General features: G+C 42.7%; 1 pseudogene; it reads left to right on the plus strand.

Annotated features, from left to right (window-relative positions):
- The window catches only part of LOC123055761 (serine/threonine-protein kinase Nek3-like), a 47207-nt pseudogene extending 21855 nt beyond the window's left edge, over positions 1 to 25352 (plus strand).
- The last annotated feature ends 884 nt before the right edge of the window (positions 25353 to 26236 follow it).

The following is a 26236-nucleotide window of genomic DNA, read 5'->3' on the forward strand; positions in this document are numbered from 1 at the left end:
GAAGGTCTATTCCTACACGCAATCAAAGAACAAGCAAGAATATGATAATACAATCTGAATATTGCAAATATAGATGAAGTATTGATAAAGGTGGGGATCCGGAAGCGGTCTTGGTCTGGTTGTTGGACACAAACGAAGTACACGAAGTTGCAATGGCTAAATTTTAACTAAACAAATCCCAAGGAAAAAGATACTAGATGGATCTACTTATATATGAGCAAGGGTGGTGGCCAAGGAGGTGGTAGGACGTCCCAAGGCATCCTAAAACTAACCCTAGGTCGTACAAGGCTCATGGGCCTAAGTGGAGGTGATGCAACACCTTTGGACTTGTAGTTTGACTCGGATTCTGCTGCAGTGTCAGATTGCTTCAGTGATATCTCAATGCTCCGGACGTATTTGAAGGTGAATCCAATTGGGTTGGAAAGAGGACGAAATCTAATTTCCAACAAAAAAGAATCATCCAATTCGGAGTCCGTATGAAAGAGTTCCTGGCGTTTTGATTTAGGTACGTCTGTGCAGTCCAAATCTGAATCCAGAACGTGAGAGACTTGGACTCTATCTTCTCTTGGCCCAAAAGTGACGTGAGAGGACTTTTTGAACAGTACCTAAACTTCTCTTTTTCCCTTATGTTCATATGTGGATTGTACAAATGTCCCATACACCTCACAAATATACATGTATGCAATATTTTTGGTCGTATCTAAGGTAGTCATGTCCTCATCATCCTCCCCTTCTTGAAAACAAAGCCGTCCTCGGCGTTGCTTAATCTGTCCCCTTCTTGAAAAAAAGTCATCCTCGGCATTGCTTAATCCGAAATGTGGCTAACAAAAGAGACAAGATATACATGTTGTATATGTATATGTCATCCATTTTTACTTCCCTTGGTTTTCACACATATGACACATGTATACATGAGTAACTTTCATAGTTCATAAAACCTAAAGCCAAAATATTATCACAAGAAGTAGAAGGCATGAAAATATTGCAACTCAGTTTGCATAGATAAGTAAATTTCTTATTCATTTCCAAAGGTTGACAATGTTCATCATTAAACCATCCCAACATTGGCGAATAAACCTTACTTGCATCACATTTACATGCTACAACATGCTTAATTAACCAAACATGCAATAAGTCATTGGACACAGAATCATCACCAAGATTAGAGGTCATATCAAAATGATTAAATGTTGGTTCTTTTGCATCAACAGTTAATTCAATGGGTGCACTCAAAATTGTTGGTATTTCAGTTGTTTGATCACATGACGCATTCATGACAGTAACACGATTCTATAAAATAGGTGGTGTGCTCAAATCAACAGGTAACTCAACACATGATGTATTCAAGTTAACTAGGCATCCATCATTCTCATGTGAAGTTATATCATCAATACCTTTACTGCTCCCTTGTTTGAAAAGACGTAGCTCATGTAGGTACAGACGATGACAATGTACCATACTCTTGAGATGATGTCGCACTCTCAATCTGAGGTGTGGCTGCTCTAGTAGGTGCAACGGTGTAGGAACCAACCGATGGTGGTGATCATGAACTGTAATAGTAGTTATTGTAGTCACCCAATGCATCCTCTTGTATCTGTCTCTCAAAGGTACAAGCCCGAACATACATACCAGTAATGCAACGAGGAATATACTGAAATCTTGCATGAATATCATGGTTCAAACCACCAAAATATGCATATAAGATTTGAACTCTTGGTGGTAAGCATGAACAGTGTTGTTGCCTTGTTTTAATTGTTCTAATTTGCGAAGCAATTCACGATGATAGTAAGGAGGAAAAAATTGTTGTCTCATTACAGCTTTCAAATCTTTCCAAGTTGTGCGTTGGTTATCAATGTTTTTCTTACAATGTACACTCCACAAAACTGAAGAAAAACCAGTAAATGCTCCAGTTCCAGCTCGTACTCTCTCAAGTTCAGAAAAATCATGGTGACTAAAAACTTGTTCTACTTCAAGCTCCCAAACTATATATGAAGGAAATATGCCCTAGAGGCAATAATAAAGTTGCTTTTTATATTTCCTTATTCATGATTAAGGTTTATTATTCATGCTTGAATTGTATTGATCGGAAACTTAAATACATGTGTGAATACATAAACAAACACCGTCTCCCTAGTGAGCCTCTACTTGACTAGCTCATTGATCAAAGATGGTTAAGGTTTCCTAACCATTGACATGAGTTGTCATTTGATAACTTGATCACATCATTAGGAGAATGATGTGATGGACAAGACCCATCCGTTAGCTTAGCATAATGATCGTTCAGTTTCATTGCTATTGCTTTCTTCATGTCAAATATACATATTCCTTTAACTATGAGATTATGCAACTCCTGGATACCGGAGGAATGCCTTGTGTGCTATCAAATGTCACAACATAACTGGGTGAGTATAAATATGCTCTACAGGTATCTCCGAAGGTGTTTCTTGAGTTGGCATAGATCGAGATTAGGATTTGTCACTCCGAGTATCGAAGAGGTATCTCTGGGCCCTCTCGGTAATACACATCATAAGCTTGCAAGCAAACGACTAAGTATTTAGTCATGAGGTGATGTATTACGGAACGAGAAAAAAGACTTGCCGGTAACGAGATTGAACTAGGTATGAAGATACCGACGATTGAATCTCGGGCAAGTAACATACCGATAGACAAAGGGAATTATGTATGTTTTCATAACGGTTCGACCGATAAACATCTTCGTAGAATATGTAGGAACCAATATGGGCATCCAGGTTCTGCTATTCGTTATTGACCAGAGAGGTGTCTCGGTCATGTCTACATAGTTCTCGAACCCGTAGGGTCCGCACGCTCAACGCTCGTTGACGATATAGTATTATATGAGTTATATGATTTGGTGAACGAATGTTGTTCGGAGTCCCAGATGAGATCATGGACATGACGAGGAGTCTCGAAATGGTCGAGAGGTAAAGATTGATATATAGGATGATGGTACTCGGACACCGGAAGTGTTTCGGGGGTACCGGGTAACCCCTTCGGGGGGTGCCGGAAGTGGTTCCAGGCACCCCCGGCAAAAGATATGGGCCTTATGGGCCAAGAGAGGGAACACACCAGACACAAGGGGCTGGTGTGCCCCCCATAGTAGGCCGGCCTAGGAGGAGAAGGAAAGGGGTAGGGAAAGGAAAGTGTGGATTAGGATTCCCATTTCTTTCCCTCCCCCCCCCTCTTTCCTTCCTCCTTGGTTATATATGGCAAGGGGGCGCGGCTTGGGAGGGACTCCAAGTAGGATTCCTCCTACTTGGGCGCCTCTAATGGCTGCTCCTTCCTCCCTCCCACCTATATATATGTGGGAGGGGGGCGCCTAGCACACAACACACAATTGCCTGGCCGTGTGCGGTGCCCCCCTCCACCATTTACACCCCCGGTCATATTTTAGTAGTTCTTGGGTGAAGCCCTGCGGAGATCACTTCACCATCACCACGCCGTCGTGTTGACGGAACTCATCTACTACCTCAACGTCTTGCTGGATCAAGAAGGCAAGGGACGTCACCGAGCTGAACGTGTGCAGAACGCGGAGGTGTCGTGCGTTCGGTACTTAATCGGTTGAAGCACGAAGAAGTTCGACTACATCAACCGCGTTGTGAAACGCTTCCTCTTACGGTCTACGAGGGTTCATAGAAACACTCTCTCCCTCGTTGCTATGCATCTCCATGGATAGATCATTGTGTGTGTGTATAATTATTTTTCTTCCATGCGACGATTCCCACCAAGATAAATAGCAGGGTTAAATCTACCCTCAAATGACGGTAAAGAGATAACTTGACCATATGCTTGTGTGTGTTGTCCCACCTCTCATGATGGTGAAGATGTATCCGTCGTCCAAGAACTTGTATCTCCGGAACCTATTATTATTAGTAGAAACAAGAAACAAAATTCGAGAATAATGTTCCTATGAACTACTAGAATGTGGTGGTAAAACGCTCGCAGTAAAGCAAATATCAATATGTTACAAGTTCTTACCGTGCAGCAGGTGGTCACCGGCAACCAGCGATGTCGAATAACTCTGAAGATTAAGTAAAGCAATTGCCAGGGGAACATAGGTATACACGGTGTAGAAATATGTGGAGCTTGGAAGGCTTAAATATTTGGTAGCAAAAGATTAGCAATAATCAATTCAGAGATGCAATGTTGAATAAACGCTCAACGACGGTACTGTGCTGGTCCTACGCTAGACCGGACTAGAGACGCGAGCCTAGAACACTAATGAGGTCACGGCGTACCACAACTAGCATCAATAAAGGATATGAAGTAGCTCTGGACAGCAAGATATAAAGTGAAGATCACAATGGCAGTAAAGATAATGATGAGAAACACCTGCCAAGCAAGATATGCCAACAACTCTCTCTCTCCAACTTTCCTCTGGAAAAGTTTGTGCCAATTTTCTGATAATTTTTCTCAAGAATGGCACTGACTCAAGCTTTCAAACGCAAAAAGAATCACTCAATTCCGAGTTGATATGAGGAGTCAGCAAATTCTAAAACTGGCCTAAAAATTGGAACAAGCTGTGTTCGTGAACTTTGGAGGGCACAAAGACCTATTTAGAAGCCGATTGAGGTGCCAAATATTGAACTAGCTTCTGCAACTAATTACATGTGGCTCGTTGCTAGCATTAATTTGAGTACTCACGGAGCCAAAACGGACTTCGTATGAGCAAGATATGCATGTTTTACTCAATAGTGCGGAAAACAGATTCGAATCCGAATTTAGGTACGAGATTGAGTCTAGATAGATCCTAATTTTGTTTTTTTTTCTATTTTTGTTATCACACATTTTTCTCCTTTTTTTTCCTCTGGATTTTTTAACTTTTTTCTCTCCTTTTTTCTCTCTCCCACTTTTCAAAATAAACTAGATAAGATGCAGATTGGATCAAGCAAAGATGTGAACGACCTCAACTATGATATGACAATGAATGGTGGGTAGAACGAGGTGGAAATTGATGGATGGGATGGTGGACAGCGGAAGGAATAATGATGCAGCGGTGGCGTGACTAATGTGAACAGAACTTGAAACTCTAAACGAACTAGACACTAAGACCAGCAACTCGACACGACGATGCAAATGGTAATTCAATAATGGAAACAATGAAAAGAAAATTGCAAAGGCTCAGACTAGCTTGGACAAAGGATAAACAGATCTAACATTTTTTGGGGTGCTTTTTCTTGGACAATGGGTAAGAAAATAGATCTAATCTATGGAAAACTGGAAATTCTCACCGAGCAACCCGAAAACTGATACCACTTGACAGTGGTGAGGGGCCCGATCTTTCCGTGAGATGATAACTATTGATTTGGTGGAGCCGACTTTGACGATCCGAGTACAAATGTGCAATGACGTTGCGCCTAAGCAATCGCTAAACCAATCTCCTGAGGTTACTGATGATGCTAGAAGCACGATCAGTCGGACCACGACGGTCTATTCCTGCACGCAATCGAAGAATAAGCAAGAATATGATAATGCAATCTAAATATTGCGAATATAGATGAAGTATTGATAAAGGTGGGGATCTAGAAGCGGTCTTGTTCTGGTCATTGGACACAAACAAAGTACACGAAGTTGCATGTTGCAAGCAGAAATCTAGATCATAGACCGAGTGTGAGTCATTTTCATACAACAGTTTTACTTTAATGAGTAAACTCTTGTTTCTGCACTCATTTGTGCATCTCATTGCCTCATACTGATTCTGACTTTCAGGCGGCAGATCTGCTAAACCATCCGCAACTTCAACCCTATGGCTTGAAAATCCAATCGAAATCAAGTCCTACTCGCAGTATGTTCCCAGCTATACTTCTTACCAAACATGAAGCACATAAGACTGCATCTTCTGATGATGAAGACAATTGCAAACCCCAATACATTAGCAGCCATTCATTTAAATAACAGAGGATTTTGGAATTTGACAATGCCACTGCTAACCATGGCGGTTCTCAGTCTACCAAAATAGCAAAAGATTGTCCAGAACTGTTTCATCAACAGATGGGTCAGTTATCAGTCCAGGTCATGAAGGAAGTTTTCAAAGAAGTGATACATGACAAATATTCAAAAGCAACAAGATCACCGGCACCTACTCCACGAAGGGCGTCCTCGACTCCTAGTAGACGCCTAGAACTTGCAAGAACATTCCATGCTAGAACAGCTCATAAAGAGGAGGTATGTAGTATCTGGCCATACAAAAGGTTAGAATCTTATACGCAGTAAAAACCATTAAACACACAGGAGAGCTGTGTATCTTTGCATTAGAGAATAAAAAACAAGGGGGTAGAACCCGAGTACACACACAAACATCGTTAGTTAACATCCAACTATTGTTCATATTTCATTGCAGGCCCTAGCCAGTCGATATCATCAATCACATAAGAGCAACTCTAGCAGACCCCTTAAATCGCCCCGACCCGCAAAATAACCGTTAGTTTGCGGTTTTGGGCAAAAAAAAGTGACCTGAACAGAAACCTTAAAGGCATCCGACCCGTAAAAAAATTTGAGGGGCGCGGTAAAATCCACCCTCCGACCCGCGAAAGCACAGCCCCCCTCCCCCGCCCTGTTGGTGCCCTGTATCCCGCGAAAGTGCTTGGCGAGAGGGCCATTTCAGCGCGCGCTTGTTGGGGAACGTAGTATTTCAAAAAAATTCCTACGATAACGCAAGATCTATCTAGGAGATGTATAGCAACGAGAGGGGAGAGTGTGTCCACGTACCCTCGTAGACCGAAAGTGGAAGCATTTATCAACGCGGTTGATGTAGTCGTACACCTTCACGATCCGTCCCGATCAAGTACCGAAAGTATGACACCTCCGCGTTCAGCACACGTTCAGCTCGATGACGTCCTCGCCTTCTTGATCCAGCAAGACGGGCGAAGTAGTAGATGAGTTCCGGCAGCACGACGGCGTGGTGACGGTGTTGGTGAAGAACAATCTCCGCAGGGCTTCGCCAACCACTACAAAAACTATAACGGAGGATAAACTAGAGGGGACGGGGTTGCCGGCACACGGCTTGGTGATTCTTGATGTGTCTTGGGTGCTAGCCCTGCCCCTCTATTTATATGTTGAGCCCTGGGGTCGAAACTTGGAGTAAAAGCCTCCTCAAAGTCGGTTTTGCCCGAAAGGCAAGAGTCCCACTCGGACTCCAGGACCAAACGCCACAATCCTTGGCGTCTGGCCCATACGCCATGGGCCTTGGTGTCTGGCCCAGGGCCAGACGCCAGGGTCTCCGGCGTTCGGCCTCTGACCTCCGTAAAACTATCTTTTGCACCGACCTGTAGCCTCGTGGGCCTGACCCCTTGGCCTAACCATATCATCCAATATATGAATCTTTACCTCCGGACCATTCCAGGGCTCCTCGTCATGTCCGTGATCTCATCCGGGATTCTGAACAACATTCGGTCACCAACATACATAACTCATATAATACTATATCGTCAATGAACGTTAAGCGTGCAGACCCCACGGGTTCGAGAACTATGTAGACATGACCGAGACACCTCCCCAGTCAATAACCAATAGCGGAACCTGGATGCCCATATTGGCTCCTACATATTCTACAAAGATCTTTATCGGTCGAACCTTATGAGAACATACGTAATTCCCTTTGTCATCGGTATGTTACTTGCCCGAGATTTGATTGTCGGTATCTTCATACCTAGTTCAATCTCGTTACCGGCAAGTCTCTTTACTCGTTCCGTAATACATCATCCCGTAACTAACTCATTAGTCACATTGCTTGCAAGGCTTATTATGATGTGCATTACCGAGAGGGCCCAGAGATACCTCTCCGATACACGGAGTGACAAATCCTAATCTTGATCTATGCCAACCCAACAAACACCTTCGGAGACACCTGTAGAGCATCTTTATAATCACCTAGTTATGTTGTGACGTTTGATAGCACAAAAGGTGTTTCTCCGGTATTCGGGAGTTGCATAATCTCATAGTCAGAGGAACATGTATAAGTCATGAAGAAAGCAATAGCAATAAAACTTAATGATCATAATGCTAAGCTAACGGATAGGTCTTGTCCATCACATCATTCTCCAATGATGTGATCCCATTCATCAAATGACAACACATGTCTATGGTCAGGAAACTTAACCATCTTTGATTAACGAGCTAGTCAAGTGGAGGCATACTAGGGACACTTTGTTTTGTCTATGTATTCACACATGTATCAAGTTTCCGGTTAATACAATTCTAGCATGAATAATAAACATTTATCATGATATAAGGAAATATAAATAACAACTTTATTATTGCCTCTAGGGCATATTTCCTTTAGTCTCCCACTTACACTAGAGTCAATAATCTAGTTCACATCTCCATGTGATTTAACACCAATAGTTCACATCACCATCTGATTAACACCCATAGTTTACATCGCCATGTGACCAACACTCAAAGGGTTTACTAGAGTCAATAATCTAGTTCACATCGCTATGTGATTAACACCCAAGAGCACTAAGGTGTGATCATGTTTTGCTTGTGAGAGAAGTTTAGTCAACGGGTCTGCCACATTCAGATCCGTATGTATCTTGCAAATTTCTATGTCTACAATGCTCTGCACGGAGCTACTCTAGCTAATTGCTCCCACTTTCAATATGTATCCAGATTGAGACTCAGAGTCATCCGGATCGGTGTAAAAGCTTGCATCGACGTAACTCTTTACGACGAACTCTTTATCACCTCCATAACCGAGAAATATTTCCTTAGTCCTCTTAGGTAACTAAGGATAACTTTGACCGCTGTCCAGTGATCCACTCCTGGATCACTATCGTACCCCCTTGCCAAAACTCATGGTGGGGTATACAATAGGTCCGGTACACAACATAGCATACTTTATAGAACCTATGGCTGAGGCATAGGGAATGACTTTTCATTCTCTCTCTATTTTCTACCGTGGTCGGGTTTTGAGTCTTACTCAACATTACACCTTGCAACACAGGCAAGAACTCCTTATTTGACTGTTCCATTTTGAACTACTTCAAAATCTTGTCAAGGTGTGTACTCATTGAAAAAATCTTATCAAGCGTCTTGATCCATCTCTGTAGATCTTGATGCCCAATATGTAAGCAGCTTCACTGAGGTCTTTCTTTGAAAAAACTTCTTTCAAACACTCCTTTATGCTTTCCAGAAAATTCTACATCATTTCTGATCAACAATATGTCATTCACATATACTTATCAGAAAGGTTGTAGTGCTCCCACTCACTTTCTTGTAAATACAGGCTTCACCAAAAGTCTGTATAAAACCATATGCTTTGATCACCTTATCAAAGCGTATATTCCAACTCCGAGATACTTGCACCAGTCCATAGATGGATCGCTGGAGCTTGCACAATTTATTAGTACCTTTAGGATTGACAAAACCTTCTGGTTGCATCATATACAACTCTTCTTTAAGAACCCCATTAAGGAATGCAGGTTTGACATCCATTTTCCAAATTTCATAAAATGCGGCAATTGCTAACATGATTCGGACAGACTTTTAAGCATCGATACAATTGAGAAAATCTCATCGTAGTCAACACCTTGAACTTGTCGAAAACCTTTTGCGACAATTCGAGCTTTGTAGATAGTAACACTACTATCAGCGTCCGTCTTCCTCTTGAAGATCCATTTATTCTCAATGGCTCGCCAATCATCGGGCAAGTCAATCAAAGTCCATACTTTGTTCTCATACATGGATCCCATCTCAGATTTCACGGCCTCAAGCCATTTCGCGGAATCTAGGCTCATCATCGCTTCCTCATAGTTCGTAGGTTCGTTATGGTCTAGTAACAGGACTTCCAGAACAGGATTACCATACCACTCTCGTGCGGACCGTACTCTGGTTGACCTACGAGGTTTAGTAGTAACTTGATCTGAAGTTTCATGATGATCATCATTAGCTTCCTCACTAATTGGTGTAGGAATCACTGGAACTGATTTCTGTGATGAACTACTTTCCAATAAGGGAGAAGGTACAATTACGTCATCAAGTTCTACTTTCCTCCCACTCACTTCTTTCGAGAGAAACTCCTTCTCTAGAAAGGATCCATTCTTAGCAACGAATATCTTGCCTTTGGATCTGTGATAGAAGGTGTACCCAACAGTCTCCTTTGGGTATCCTATGAAGACACATTTCTCCGATTTGGGTTTGAGCTTATCAGGCTGAAACTTTTTCAAATAAGCATCGCAACCCCAAACTTTAAGAAACGACAACTTAGGTTTCTTGCTAAACCATAGTTCATATTGTGTCATCTCAACGGATTTAGACAGTGCCCTATTTAACGTGAATGCAGCTGTCTCTAATGCATAACCCCAAAACAATAGTGGTAAATCAGTAAGAGACATCATAGATCGCACCATATCTAATAAAGTATGGTTACGACGTTTGGACACACCATTATGTTGTGGTGTTCCAGGTGGCATGAGTTTGTGAAACTATTCCACATTGTTTTAATTGAAGGCCAAACTTATAACTCTAATACGCACCTCCACGATCAGATCGTAGAAACTTTATTTTCTTGTTACGATGATTTTCCACTTCACTCTGAAATTCTTTGAACTTTTCAAATGTTACAGACTTATGTTTCATCAAGTAGATATACTCATATCTGCTCAAATCATCTGTGGAGGTCAGAAAATAACGATACCCTGCCGCAAGCCTCAACACTCATCGGACCGCATACATCAGTATGTATTATTTCCAATAAGTCAGATGCTCGCTCCATTGTTCCGAAGAACGGAGTCTTAGTCATCTTGCCCATGAGGCATGGTTCGCAAGCATCAAGTGATTCCAAAAGTCCATCAGCATGGAGTTTCTTCACGCGCTTTACACCAATATGACCTAAACGGTAGTGCCACATATAAGTTGCACTATCATTATTAACTTTGTTTCTTTTGGCTTCAATATTATGAATATGTGTATCACTACGATCGAGATTCAATAAACCATTTATATTGAGTGTATGACCATAGAAGGTTTTATTCATGTAAATAGAACAACAATTATTCTTTGCCTTAAATGAATAACCGTATTGCAATAAACATGATCCAATCATACTCATGCTTAACGCAAACACCAAATAACATTTATTTTAGGTTCAACACTAATCCCGAAGGTAAAGGGAGTGTGCGATGGTGATCTTATCAACCTTGGAATCACTTCCAACTCACATCATCACCTCGCCCTTAACAAGTCTATGTTTATTTTGCAACTCCTGTTTCAAGTTACTACTCTTAGCAACTGAACCGGTATCAAATACCGAGGGGTTGCTATAAACACTAGTAAAGTACACATCAATAACATGTATATCAAATATACCTTTGTTCACTTTGCCATCCTTCTTATCCGCCAAGTATCTAGGGCAGTCCACTTCCAGTGACCATTTCCTTTGCAGTAGAAGCACTCAGTTTAAGGCTTAGGTCTAGCTTTGGGCTTCTTCACGAGAGTGGCAACTTGCTTGCCATTCTTCTTGAAGTTCCCTTTCTTTCCCTTACCCTTTTACTTGAAACTAGTGGTCTTGTCAACCATCAACACTTGATGCTTTTTCTTGATTTCTACCTTCGCCGATTTCAGCATCGCGAAGAGATTGGGAATCGTTTCCGTTATCCCTTGCATATTATAGTTCATCACGGAGTTCTATTAACTTGGTGATAGTGACTAGAGAACTCTCTCAATCACTATCTTATCTGGAAGATTAACTCCCACTTGATTCAAGCGATTGTAGTACTCAGACATTCTGAGCACATGCTCATTAGTTGAGCTATTCTCCTCCATCTTGTAGGCCAAGTACTTTGTCAGAGGTCTCATACCTCTCGACTCGGGCATGAGTCTGAAATACCAATTCTAGCTCTTGGAACATCTCATATGCTCCGTGGTGTTCAAAACATTTTTGAAATCCTGGTTCTAAGCCGTAAAGCACGGTGCACTAAACTATCAAGTAGTCATCATACCGAGCTTTCTCAAACGTTCATAACGTCTGTATCTACTCCTGCAATAGGTCTGTCACCTAGTGGTGCATCAAGGACATAATTCTTCTGTGCAGCAATGAGGATAATCCTCTGATCACGGACCAAGTCCGCATCATTGCTACTATCATTTTTCAACTTATTTTTCTCTAGGAACGTATCAAAAATAAACGGGGAGCTACATCGCGAGCTATTGATCTACAACATAGTTATGCAAATACTATCAGGACTAAGTTCATGATAAATTAAAGTTCAATTTAATCATATTACTTAAGAACTCCCACTTAGATAGACATCCCTCTAGTCATCTACATGATCATGTGATCCATATCAACTAAACTATGTCCGGTCATCACGTGAGATGGAGTAGCTTTCAATGGTGAACATCACTATGTTGATCATATCTACTATATGCACGCTCGACCTTTCGGTCTCAGTGTTCCGAGGCCATATCTGCATATGCTAGGCTCGTCAAGTTTAACCCGAGTATTCTGCGTGTGTAAAACTGGCTTGCACCCATTGTATGTGAACGTAGAGCTTATCACACCCGATCATCACGTGGTGTCTTAGCACGAAGAACTGTCGCAGCGGTGCATACTCAGGGAGAACACTTATACCTTGAAATTTAGTGAGGGGTCATCTTATAATGCTACCGTCGTACTAAGCAAAATAAGATGCATAAAGGATAAACATCACATGCAATCAAAATAAGTGATATGATATGGCCATCATCATCTTGTGCCTTTGATCTCCATCTCCAAAGCACCGTCATGATCACCATCGTCACCGGCTTGACACCTTGATCTCCATCGTAGCATCATTGTCGTCTCACCAACTATTGCTATCACAACTATTGCTACCACTTAGTGACAAAGTAAAGCAATTACATGGCGATTGCATTGCATACAATAAAGCGACAACTATATGGCTCCTGCCAGTTGTCGATAACTCTGTTACAAAACATGACCATCTCATACAACAATTTATATCATCACGTCTTGATCATATCACATCACAACATGCCCTGCAAAAACAAGTTAGATGTCATCTACTTTGTTGTTGCAAGTTTTACGTGGCTGCTACGGGCTTAGCAAGAATCGTTCTTACCTACGCATCAAAACCACAACGATTTTTCGTCAAGTGTGCTATTTTAACCTTCAACAAGGACCGCGCGTAGTCACACTTGATTCAACTAAAGTTGGAGAAATAGACACCCACTAGCTCGCGTAAGCGTAAGCGTACGCATAATGTCGATCTGAGCCGCTTCATCCAACAATACCGCCGAATCAAAGTATGACATGCTGGTAAGCAGTATGACTATTATCGGCCACAACATCTTTGTGTTCTACTCATGCATATAACATCTACGCATAGACCTGGCTCTGATGCCACTGTTGGGGAATGCAGTATTTCAAAAAAATTCCTATGATCACGCAAGATCTATCTAGGAGATGCATAGCAATGAGAGGGGAGAGTGTGTCTACGTACCCTCGTAGACCGAAGGCGGAAGCGTTTATCAACGCGGTTGATGTAGTCGTACACCTTCACGATCTGTCCCGATCAAGTACCGAAAGTACGGCACCTTCGCGTTCAGCACACGTTCAGCTCGATGACGTCCTCGCCTTCTTGATCCAGCAAGACGAGTGAAGTAGTAGATGAGTTCCGGCAGCACGACGGCGCGGTGACGGTGTTGGTGAAGAACAATCTCCGCAGGGCTTCGCCAAGCACTACAAAAACTATGACGGAGGATAAACTAGAGGGGACGGGGTTGCCGGCACACAGCTTGGTGATTCTTGATGTGTCTTGGGTGCTAGCCTTGCCCCTCTATTTATATGTTGAGCCCTGGGGTCGACACTTGGAGTAAAATCCTCCTCAAAGTCGGTTTTGCCCGAAAGGCACGAGTCCCACTAGGACTCCAGGACCAAACGCCACAATTCTTGGCGTCTGGCCCAGACGCCATGGGCCTCGGCGTCTGGCCCAGGGCCAGACGCCAGGGTCTCCGGCGTTTGGCCTTTGACCTCCGCAAAACTATCTTTTGCACCGACATATAGCCTCGTGGGCCTGACCCCTTGGCCTAACCATATCATCCAATATATGAATCTTTACCTCTGGACCATTCCGGAGCTCCTCGTCATGTCCGTGATCTCATCTGGGACTCCGAACAACATTCGGTCACCAACATACATAACTCCTATAATACTATATCGTCAACGAACGTTAAGCGTGCGGACCCTACGGGTTTGAGAACTATGTAGACATGACCGAGACACCTCTCCGGTCAATAACCAATAGCGGAACCTGGATGCCCATATTGGCTCCTACATATTCTATGAAGATCTTTATCGGTCGAACCTTATGAGAACATGCGTAATTCCCTTTGTCATCGGTATGTTACTTGCCCGGGATTCGATCGTCGGTATCTTCATACCTAGTTCAATCTCGTTACCGGCAAGTCTCTTTACTCGTTCCATAATACATCATTCCGTAACTAACTCATTAGTCACATTGCTTGCAAGGCTTATTATGATGTGCATTACCGAGAGGGCCCAGAGATACCTCTCCGATACACGGAGTGACAAATCCTAATCTTGATCTATGCCAACCCAACAAACACTTTCGGAGACACCTGTAGAGCATCTTTATAATCACCCAGTTACATTGTGACGTTTGATAGCACAAAAGGTGCTCCTCCGGTATTCAGGAGTTGCATAATCTCATAGTCAGAGGAACATGTATAAGTCATGAAGAAAGCAATAGCAATAAAACTTAATGATTATAATGCTAAGCTAACAAATGGGTCTTGTCCATCACATCATTCTCCAATGATGTGATCCCGTTCATCAAATGACAACACATGTCTATGGTCAGGAAACTTAACCATCTTTGATTAACGAGCTAGTCAAGTAGAGGCATACTAGGGACACTTTATTTTGTCTTTGTATTCACACATGTATCAAGTTTCTGGTTAATACAATTCTAGCATGAATAATAAACATTTATCATGATATAAGGAAATATAAATAACAACTTTATTATTGCCTCTAGGGCATATTTCCTTCAGCGCTCTCCCCACATCCCCTCCCGAAGTCGCCCGCCAGCGTCGCCGTCGCCCGCTATCTGTGATTCTAGCCATTCTGGCTAGTGGAATCGCGCCGTCCGCCCCGGATCCGACACGAGCTGAGCCACTACGACATCTCCGCTGCCTCGAATTGACTGCCTCGAGCTGCCGCCCACCGCGGACGCCGGCCTCGGATTCGTCGAACGCCGCCTGCCCCGCTGCCCCGGTGAGCCCTTTTCCTTCCCATTTTTGCTTGGTCGTAGAAATCTCATTGATGCGAGCTTCCATTCCGTTTTTGTAGATGGACTTGAGCCCATGCGAGCAATTTTTTCTCGAGGATTCATCCTTGTCCGATGACTCAGACGTGGAATGGATGCTCGAGTGCCATCGTCAGCAGATGATCGTGGCGGTCCTAGCCGTGAAGGAGGTGGAGGATCGAAACCGCAAAAGACGACAAGGTTCGACTGTCGGCCGTCTTTGCATCTCTCGCAACCGGTCTCTTGGGAATATGATGTTGATACAAGACTACTTCGCAGACAATCCAACCTATCCGCCGCATCTCTTCTGGAGAAGGTACCGAATGCGTCGATCACTCATCATAAAAATTGTGCAAGCTTGCGAGGCCAATTGTTGGTTTTTTACTCAAAGGAGAAGCCGCGGGCTTGTTGGGTTTTAGCGCCTACCAAAAAATCTCCGCGTTTATGCGTGTGATTATATACGGTATTCCGGCTGACTATGCCGACGAGTATCTTCGCATTGGCGGAGATACTACAATCACTACAAGAAATATGTCAACTTGTGACCTTGACTATTGGTCACTGAAAGGTCATTGTTTTTCATTTGCGACCTTTTTGTGACCAAAAATAGAAGGTCAAAAGCTGGCGGTCGTAAACTGAAATTAACGACCTTCTCTGTGAGAAGGTCGTAGACGTTTACGACCAAAATATGCCTACTGTTTTGTTTTGGTCACTAGCAGCCTCCCCAGGCCTCGTAGGCATCCGACGTGGCAATCTGATGTGGCACAAGAATCAGCCCGATCCAATTCGATTTTCTACATGGGCCTCGCCCAACAATTCGGCCCATTTATATTTTTTCCCTATGAATGTTTTGTTAGCTTCATGGACCAAGCCCAACAGCCATTTATTCTTTTAGGCCAGCCTTTTACAGTATAAATTTTTTTGAGCCTCGGCGTTTTTCCAGCCCACTTGTCAGTTTTCTTTTATTTCTTTCTCATTTTAAAGTAGGTCGCCAGGATCACTCTTTCTGTACCACGCATTAGTTCTATATTTGTGCAATTAGATAACTTGATTCAAAAAGAGCCAATAAGGCATAATATTTCATACAACATACAAGCAAAGTAAATTACAATGATACAGATAACTAGTCCAGTGAGCTAAAACGCATTGCTGGTAACAATACAAATCTGGTTTTCAGCTAAAATACAAATCTGGTAACAGTGAGATAACAGTACAAATCTGGTATTTAGCTAAAATACAACTAAATAAACAGATAATAACTAGTCCAGTGAGCTAAACGCATTGATGGGTGTGGATTTTCTTCAGGATTCTTCTTCCTAGAGCTCCAACTTCTGAAGACTGAAGGCCAGCATCTGCAAATAATAAATTATGATAAGTTAGAAACATAATCAAGTGAATCCTGACTCAAGAAACATAACCAGATTTCCTGATGTGTGTGTCACGTTATACATGCATTAAGAAGATCGTATATATACACAGATTTAACGCCTAAAGCACATCAGGCTTGGAGCTTACGTATATATACACGATTACTAGTTGGAACTAGTGAACAAAGGTTGTGAATGATTTTCATACGAGTATGTACAGTCATGGTTCTGGACATGAAAATGTTTATGTACATTCATGAAAGTTTTGCACATGACATGAGCAAGTCTGCAGTCCCTAATTAGATTACATGTTCTGACTTATGAGCACGAGAGGAATACATAGACACTGGAATATCCTCATGCTTAAACTAGAAAGAGAACAAAAGAAAACTGAACCTATCTATGCAGCAGAGAGAGATAGCAGGGCAGGAGGACCTATGGACCAACTTGTCCTTCACCAGATCGTTCAAGGGGAGAAAAACAGCAGCAGATCAGCTTGCCTGTTCCCGTTCACACAACTAGACCAGAGCAGCCATATCGGAACATAAATATATGGTGAATAGTTTGACACTATCAGCTATGCAGTTATATGGCTCAGGAACATCTACTCAACAAACAAAGAGTGCTACTACTCTGGCACATAGAGTTGATGCATCGGCAAAATATTTCAAAACTGGATAACTGAGATGATTTGCTGAATGAAATCTTGTGGAGATACTTACACCACATAGCTAGCGTACCATTGCACTTACACCATATAACGAGCGAGGGGTCGGGTCGGGGCACTGACCTAGAGTCGCCGGCGCGGGAGCTCACCTTGGCCTTCATCCTGCCGCCGGACGCCAACCTGATCAGAGCCCGCAGAAGCCAAAATCATGAACTGGCCGGGAACCGCGCGGTACCTTGGGATCGGAGCGAGGGCGAGGGGTGGGCTGGGACTCGGATGCTGAGCTCCCTGCACACGGCATATTGTGTTAATGCTTACAGCAACATAAGATACTCACATATAAAAAATGCACCCTGGAAGTATAAAGAGTGCTTCCTAGCACACCAAGAATCCAACAGAAAGCAAACATGTACACCGGTGAGCTGGTGACCATAAAGTAACATCACAAAGACTCAGCCATCACAAAGACTCAGCCCGATCCTAACATGTACACCGGTGAGCTGGTGGTACTGGTCAAAATTCCCCAAAAATAAGGAAATGCGACATGCATGACAAGCTGTGGCATTACTAGAGGATTTGATTAAACCAACATGCTGGAGTGTGTTGAATAGATAAAAGCAAAGAATAGGACCTCTTAAACAATGAGATTTAATCTACAGGATAAAAAGAATAGTTCAGTAAAGTAATGTAATATTATCTGCTTTGTTATTATTGATTCCAAATAAGTGGGATGCGACCGCTTGACCTGACGAAACTACACAACTAGAATGATCTCAGAACTGATCCCATCGTCTAGTCAGACAGATAATCACAGCAGGTGTTGTTAGGCGAAGAAGGAGAAGAAGAAAACGTAAGTGGCAACGAGAACGAAAGACTGGAGGGCCGACAGGTCATTACCGCCGGCGTCGCCTGCCTCGGGCCTGCCGTGCCCGTGCCCGTCATTACAGCAGGTCATTTCATATGGGAGGAATGTTGGCAAAAGATAAGCCCTGGTACCCTTTGTAAGCATAATACGCTATTCTTGTGTAGTAGAACCCAGAGATGAACATCACTACGCCCAGCACTGTAAGGAAAATCCCTGTATCCAGAAAAATAGAGACATACATCAGGAACGGCTAGAGATATAAAGTGATCGGTACTCTGGAACAAGTTAACAACCTAACACTCATGCATCCTGAAAGTATCTTCAAACTGCAACAACCATCCGTAAGTACGTATATGCTATTAGCCCCTCCTTACAGATTGAAGTTGTATGCATCAGGCGCTTACCGACATTGTGCAGAAGGATTTGACATGTCTACGGATTGAAGCAAACAAATTACGACAACACACAGTGATTCATGTTCTTCGTAGTAGATTTTAGTCCATTTGGCAAGTTTCTCAAAATTAATTAGCACAAGCATGTCTGAATCTATCTTTTCTACAATCTGCAGTTCTGCATAACCAGATACCTTATCAGCACAATGGCTCAAACTAACAGACAGACACAATTAGTTCAGCCACACATGGAAAACTCCAGGATCTTTGATTTTTATTCAGACAAGCATTACAAATGAATACTCTCTGAAATGCAAGTATAAATAACGGGGTGCAGGGGTAGGAGCCCCTCCATCTCTGAGTTCCCCATTTCATCACCAAACAAAGCAACTGCAAATCCTAATCGGGGGTAGACAGAGAGATGGATATTGGTCTCACCATGGGAGCAGCCCCCCTCCAGGTCACGCAGGAGAAGAGGGAGGAGGGCGTCGACGGGGGACGCCGGCCAGCCCCTCCTGCGCCAACTCCGGGGACGCCGACGGCGACGACCACCGCGGCAGGCTCATCACCCAGTGCACCACCGCTGCGAGCCCTGCATGTCACCCAAGGAGAGGAGAGGAGCGCGCCTGTTAGGAACCGCAGGAGAGGGAGGGGAGGCGCGGAGTGTCGTGCGCGTACATGGTCGCGGCGGGGCACGCCACCATCCTGGCCGTGGACTGGCTGCCTGTGGTCGCCGGGCCGGCGAGACGAGGCGCGGCAAAATCCCAAGGACGGAGTGGTTGGTTGGCTCGGAGTGGATAAGGCTGGGGGAGAACAGGAGGGAGGGAGGAGCTCGATCTCATCTATGGTGAGGGTCGTCGATGGTGGGCGGCGGCGGATCGAGATCTGAGCGAGGGAGAGGGTGACTTGGAGATGGGGATCTGGGAGAGGGTGGAGCAGCGGCGCTTGGGGGTGGGGGTCGAGCTCCGCCGGAGGAATGGAGATGGAGGCCGGGGGCGGGAGGGCTTGGATTGGATCTGGGAGGGAGAAGGGGGCAGCGGCCGCTGGAGTGGGAGGGGATCTGAGTTAGGGTTTGGGTGGTTGGGCTCCGGGTGGGACGACGAGGATGCGAGGGAGGGGGCGAGAGCGACGAGGGGGGTGTGGGCTGCCGTTGGATCCGGGCGTATCCGACGGTGCTAATCCATGATCCGCGTGAGATGGTTTTGGACCAATCAAAACGCAGTACCCCTTTGATGATTTTAAGACCATTTAAATTGGTCATAATTGATTGAAAATAAGATGTTAAATCATGTCTGCTATTTGACGGCCTAGGAAATTTATAAAAACAAATAGAAATCAAAATCTTTGCATTGTGTCACCAAGTGTGACCTACTTTTCAGTAAGAATAACAAACTTTGAATAATGCAAATATCATAAAAAAGTGTTCTCAGAAATAAGTTTTTTGTAAGAGAATTATTTTTCGAGTGCCCAAAATGATTTTTTTATGAAGAACCTAGCAAATATTTGTTGCAAATTTCGACCACATCAATTTTATAAAATCTTAGGTCATATTTAATGTTTAGTTGACCAAATGGTTGGGTGCTAAAAGCTTTGTTCCACCTCTGGTGAAAAAGACAAATTTCCGCCGATTCAGCAGGAAACGGGTCAAATTTGAACTGCAGCTGCCTCATAGTTTGCTCTTTATTTTTTCCAAAAATCATTTCTAGGTACATAAGTATCTATTTAATCAAAGAAACACCAAAAAATCAAAGATTCAACCACTAGTTAGGAACGGTCATGCCCGCCGTTTTGACAGCATTTTGAAACAGGCATAAATAATTCAAAAAAAATCAAAAATTTGGAAAACCTCCGCATTGTGTCATTATATGTGACCAAGTTTCCAGGAAAAATAATAAACTTGTAATACGGCAATTATTTTAAAAAAGTGTTCTCATAAATGAGCTATCATGCGTGAAGATTCATGGCTTTCATGCCAAATGATCAATCTTATGGCCACATTCATGGAATAGTTTGTTCAAATGATCTCATATTGTGCACAAGGGTGCATATTTGAATGACAAACAATGTTACCTAAGGAAGTTTTCATTTTCTTTGCACGAAAAAATCATTTTCCATTTTTCGAGTGCCCGAAATGAGGGTTTTTTGTGAAGGACCTACCATATATTTGTTGCAAAATTGGACCAAATCAATTTTCTAAAATACTAGGACATATTTAATACACAATTGACCAAATGGTTGGGTGTAAAAAGTTTTGATCCACCTCTCGTGAAAAAGACAAATTCCCGCCGATTCAGTTGGAAGCGGGTCAAATTTGAACTGCAGCTGCCTCGTAGTTTGCTCTTTATTTTTTTCAAAAATCATTTCTAGGTACATAAGTATCTATTTAATCAGAGAAACATCAAAAGTTTTCCAAGATTCAACCACTAGCTAGGAACGGTCAAGCCCGCCGTTTTGACCGCATTTTGAAACGGGCATAAAAAATCAAAAAAAATCAAAAAATTAGAAAACCTCCGCATTGTGTCATCATATGTGACCAAGTTTCCAAAAAAATAATAAACTTGTAATATGGTAGTTATTTTAAAAAAGTGTTATCAGAAATGAGCTATCATGCGTGAAGATTCATGGCTTTCAAGCCAAATGATCAATCTTATGGCCACATTCATGGCATAGTTTGTTCAAATGATCTCATATTGTGCACAAGGGTGCATCTTGGAATTCCAAACAATGTTGCCTAAGGGAGTTTTCATTTTCTTTGGACGAAAAATTCATTTTCCATTTTTCGAGTGCCCGAAATGAGGTTTTTTTGTGAAGGACCTACCATATATTTGTTGCAAAATTGGACCAAATAAATTTTCTAAAATACTAGGCCATATTTAATGCAAAATTGACCAAATGGTTGGGTGTAAAAAGTTTTGATCCACCTCTCGTGAAAAAGACAAATTCCCGCCGATTCAGTTGGAAGCGGGTCAAATTTGAACTGCAGCTGCCTCGTAGTTTGCTCTTTATTTTTTTCAAAAATCATTTCTAGGTACATAAGTATCTATTTAATCAGAGAAACATCAAAAGTTTTCCAAGATTCAACCACTAGCTAGGAACGGTCAAGCCCGCCGTTTTGACCGCATTTTGAAACGGGCATAAAAAATTCAAAAAAAATCAAAAAATTGGAAAACCTCCGCATTGTGTCATCATATGTGACCAAGTTTCCAAAAATAATAATAAACTTGTAATATGTAGTTATTTTAAAAAAGTGTTCTCAGAAATGAGCTATCATGCGTGAAGATTCATGGCTTTCAAGCCAAATGATCAATCTTATGGCCACATTCATGGCATAGTTTGTTCAAATGATCTCATATTGTGCACAAGGGTGCATCTTGGAATTCCAAACAATGTTGCCTAAGGAAGTTTTCATTTTCTTTGCATGGAAAATTCATTTTCCATTTTCCGAGTGCCTGAAATGAGTTTTTTTTGTGAAGGACCTACCATATATTTGTTGCAAAATTGGACCAAATCAATTTTCTAAAATACTAGGCCATATTCAATGCACAATTGACAAAATGGTTGGGTGTCAAAAGTTTTGATCCACCTCTGGTGAAAAAGACAAATTCCCGCCGATTCAGAAGGAAGCGGGTCAAATTTGAACTGCAGCTGCCTCATAGTTTGCTATTTATTTTTTCTAAAAATCATTTCTAGTTACATAAGTACCTATTTAATCATAAATACATGGTTTGGTGGCGATACGTCGAGGTTTGGACGGTGGCCGAGGGCCCCAACTCTAGAGCGCGTAAACTCGCATGCCCGCCGCGTGGTCACCGCGTGACCGTGGCGTTGCCATGTGTTCTGGGCGGCCTAGGCATGTCTAGCGGGTTGGGCACTCCCCAGGTAGGTGCTAGGAAGAAAATCACAACATAAGATTCTCACGAGGAGACCGATCGATGCTCAAACATGAATAAGCAGCCAAGTGTTTGATTAGCGGTACGGGAAATGCACATGGCTAATGGGCGTGAGTTTTGGCTGAGGATGATCAGTTACTAAGAAGACCGTCTTCACAAATTTTCAGCTCAAAAGGAGGAGCCTAGGTGGTACTTGCTTTGCAAAGTACCACACTGGACATAAATACGAATGTTGAAGCTGGGCTCAAAATAATGAATGGATTGAGCTGGCATTTGGTGGAGGATGGTTATTTGGGCATAGGAAAGCACTGTAGAAAATGGATACCATTTGGACATGCCAAAGTGGTACTTCCTTCACAAAGTGTTTTTCTGAACAGAATAGGAAAATGAATATTTTTGAATTATTTTTGAACTAGGCAAGGAAGGTTTTTTACATATTTGACGAAGATATGACCCAAAGAATTTATGAGATTTTTTTGGGAATTTTGGGAATGACAGAAATATAGGTTGCTTAACAACCTAGGGCAAAAACTGCCACATGGACATGACACATAGGCAAAACTGATGAGGTGGTGCCTAGTCATAGCAACCCACCACAATTTACAAGGTTATGACCATCTATATTGGTCATGATCAGCTAGAAATAAGGCAACGGACCTGTGCTATCTGCTTTATGACCATTTCGTGTAAGGAAATTATGACCTTTCTGACCAAAATGGTCGTTATAGTTTAGGGTTTGGAGCCCCCGAACAGCTTTTAACCAATTGGTCTGAAATGGTCATAGATCTATGACCAATTCTTCCACAGTCACTGACAGAAGGTCACTAGTTGACATATTTCTTGTAGTGAATGGAGTTAGTGCGTAGGTTTGCCAAAGTGATGATCCACGTCTTTGTTCATGTGTATCTTCGTCCATCCAACAAGGAAGACACAATAAAGTTGATGGCAACACATGAGAAGCGAGGTTGCCTCGGCATGCTACGAAGCATTGATTGCATGCATTGGACTTGGAAAAACTACCCGAAGGCATGGCATGGGAAATTTTGTGGTAAGTCTCGTAAGGTAACAATTGTGCTAGAGGTCGTAACATCTGAGGATTTATGGATTTGGCATTGATCTTTTGGTATGCCGAGTACTCTCAATGATATCAATGTGTTGCAACGGTCTCATTTGTTTGCTAGACTTGTTAGTGGTGATACTCCTACTTGCATTTCACGGTGACTGGGCATGAGTACACAAAGGGGTACTATCTTGCAAATGGTATTTACCCCTCTTGGTGTACATTAGTGAAGAGCATCAAAAAGCCCAAAACTAGTATTGAATTTGCAAAGGTGCAAGAGGCTGCCCGAGAAGATATAGAAAGAGCCTTCGGGGTTTTGCAAACTAGATTTGCCATTGTTCGTGGTCCTGCTCGTTTTTGGGGCAAGAAAACCCTGAGCAACATCATGACATGTTGTGTGATTCTTCACAATACGATCATCGAAGATGAGAGGGACTTAAACTTGGAGTTCTTCTACGACAATGTCGGTAGCCGTGTGAAGCCAGCTAGAGATCGACCCTGACCGCATACAAGCATTCCTTCAGACATACCGGAAGATTTAAGATGCAGACACCCATCATCATCTCCAGGAGAATCTCATTGGGCACCATTGGCAGAGGCATGGCCAAAGGCATTGAGCACATTTGGCAAAGGCATCAGCCAATTTTACATTCATTTCATTTAATTCATGTGCGATCGGTATCATTGTTGTATTCGAAACAATTATTGTATTAAATTGTTAGTTTTATTTGGTGACTTGAATAATAATTGTAATTTGGATACGTAATATTCACATTTTATATTATTTGAATTCATATTACTGTCGTATGTGAGATATGTGTTAATTCTGGAAACCACGCGTTTTGCGGGCTCGCGCGGGCTGCGGCCGAACAGAACCCGCATAGCGGAACCGAATATTCTGTTTTACGGTTCCGCTATGCGGCTTCTGTTAGGCCGCAGCCCGCGTGAGCCCGCAAAACGCGTTTTCCGCGAACTGTAAACACGCGATACGGGTCGACGATTTAAATGGTCTGCTAGAGTTGCTCTAATCAATTCTTCATCACAAATATTTCACCAAGCTTTAGTCCCACAAAAGGAAGTGCCATTTTATTGCCCCTTGCCGAAAATCCGACATCTCATCCAGAGTTTGAAGACTTCCTTTTGTAGGAAGTGCATGTGTGAAGCGTTATATGTAGTGCATGTGTGACGCATTGTGTGTGCTTTGATCAAATATTATGCATTAACCTTTTCTTGTTTTGACACCAGCAGCCTCCCACATCAAGGGCTTCAGTGGACCAGACAAGACAAGCTACGCGGTGAGCATCACTTTCCCCATGCATGTTCAATGCTCATGAGAAGAGGCGAGTCGCCGACATTCTTGCCAGATTGAAGTCTCCTGATATTTCAGCTAAGGCACCTCGAACCGACAGAATTGCTGAATTCCCACTGGCGTCCTCTAAAGATCCATTATGTCCCATCATGAAGCTCTCGCCACCATCTATCACCGACCAATCGATCACCAAGGACAAATGCATTTTTCAGGTGCTCCAGAGCGACAGCGAAAGCCACACAAACACTCCTGAACCGAAACTGCTCAGTATCGACAATAATTCACTTGGAAAGTCATGCAATTAAAGGCATAAGAGGTTCGACACGACATCATACAGGCAGAGAGCTGAAGCTCTGGAGGGCTTGCTTGAGTTTAGTGCCCGGTTGCTCCAACATGAGAGATTTCAGGAGCCGGAGGTCTTGCTAAAGCCTTTTGGGCCCGGGAAGGCGTCTCCTAAGGAAAACAAACGGGATTATAAGGAGAGGCCTCCAAAGGAAAACATGAGCCCACACTAATTTTCCATCTTTATTAGGTTCAGGCCGTACAGTTTCACTACCCCCCGCTCACCCCACCCTCCTGTGGATGAATAATTCAAATTTCTGACCTGAAATGGTCTTGTGAATACAACTCCAAAACTCTATTGACATTTTGAGAAAAGAATAGTTCTGGATATACTTTAATGCTATAAGTTATCTGAAGATTTTGTTGATATCTTGATAAAGTTTAAATTCGACTGTTCTTGTTTTTGTATTTCTACCTTGGAAAGACTGTTTTCGTGTTGCCCCTGTTGTCTTGAAAGATCAGATGGATATGCAACCAAGGCTTCCTCTCCAAAATAATAAGAAGAAAATGAGAGGGGTGTTTTGGAGGGTGAGCTACCAGGAGCTCGGAATCCCAACCAAGCATTTGCCCATTGGGATGTGTATGCCGTGGATTTCCAGTCTAATACGGTGTTAGTTCCATGTGGAAATATAGAGGTGCCATGCAGGGGACTGGTGCCACGGGATGATGTACCTCGTGGGAGAATTCGCTTTTGGCCCATGTGGCCGAAGGTGTAGGCCGGTGAGACAATAAATGAGAGTGATGGAAATTTTCATCACTAGCATCAGCCCAAGGTATGAAATTGTAGACTGAAATTCAAAATACTTCTCTTAAAATAAAACAAAACGCAAATCATGATCTGAATAGTAACTAATGCAATCTGGGAGTTCAATCGGGCCCATTCCATGTAACGACAGTGAATTTGACATTTTGTGTTTCTCATATTATGCTTCAAATTTGCATTTGAAAATTTGTGGTACATAGATTCTTGTTACTACAAAAAGATGTCTTAGGAATTTTTCAATGTGCGTACATAAGATATTTTCAACTATGTACGCCGGTTTTGCAAATGGTTGGG

The sequence above is a fragment of the Triticum aestivum genome, chromosome 2D (genome assembly GCF_018294505.1).
Source record: "Triticum aestivum cultivar Chinese Spring chromosome 2D, IWGSC CS RefSeq v2.1, whole genome shotgun sequence".
NCBI lineage: Eukaryota > Viridiplantae > Streptophyta > Magnoliopsida > Poales > Poaceae > Triticum > Triticum aestivum.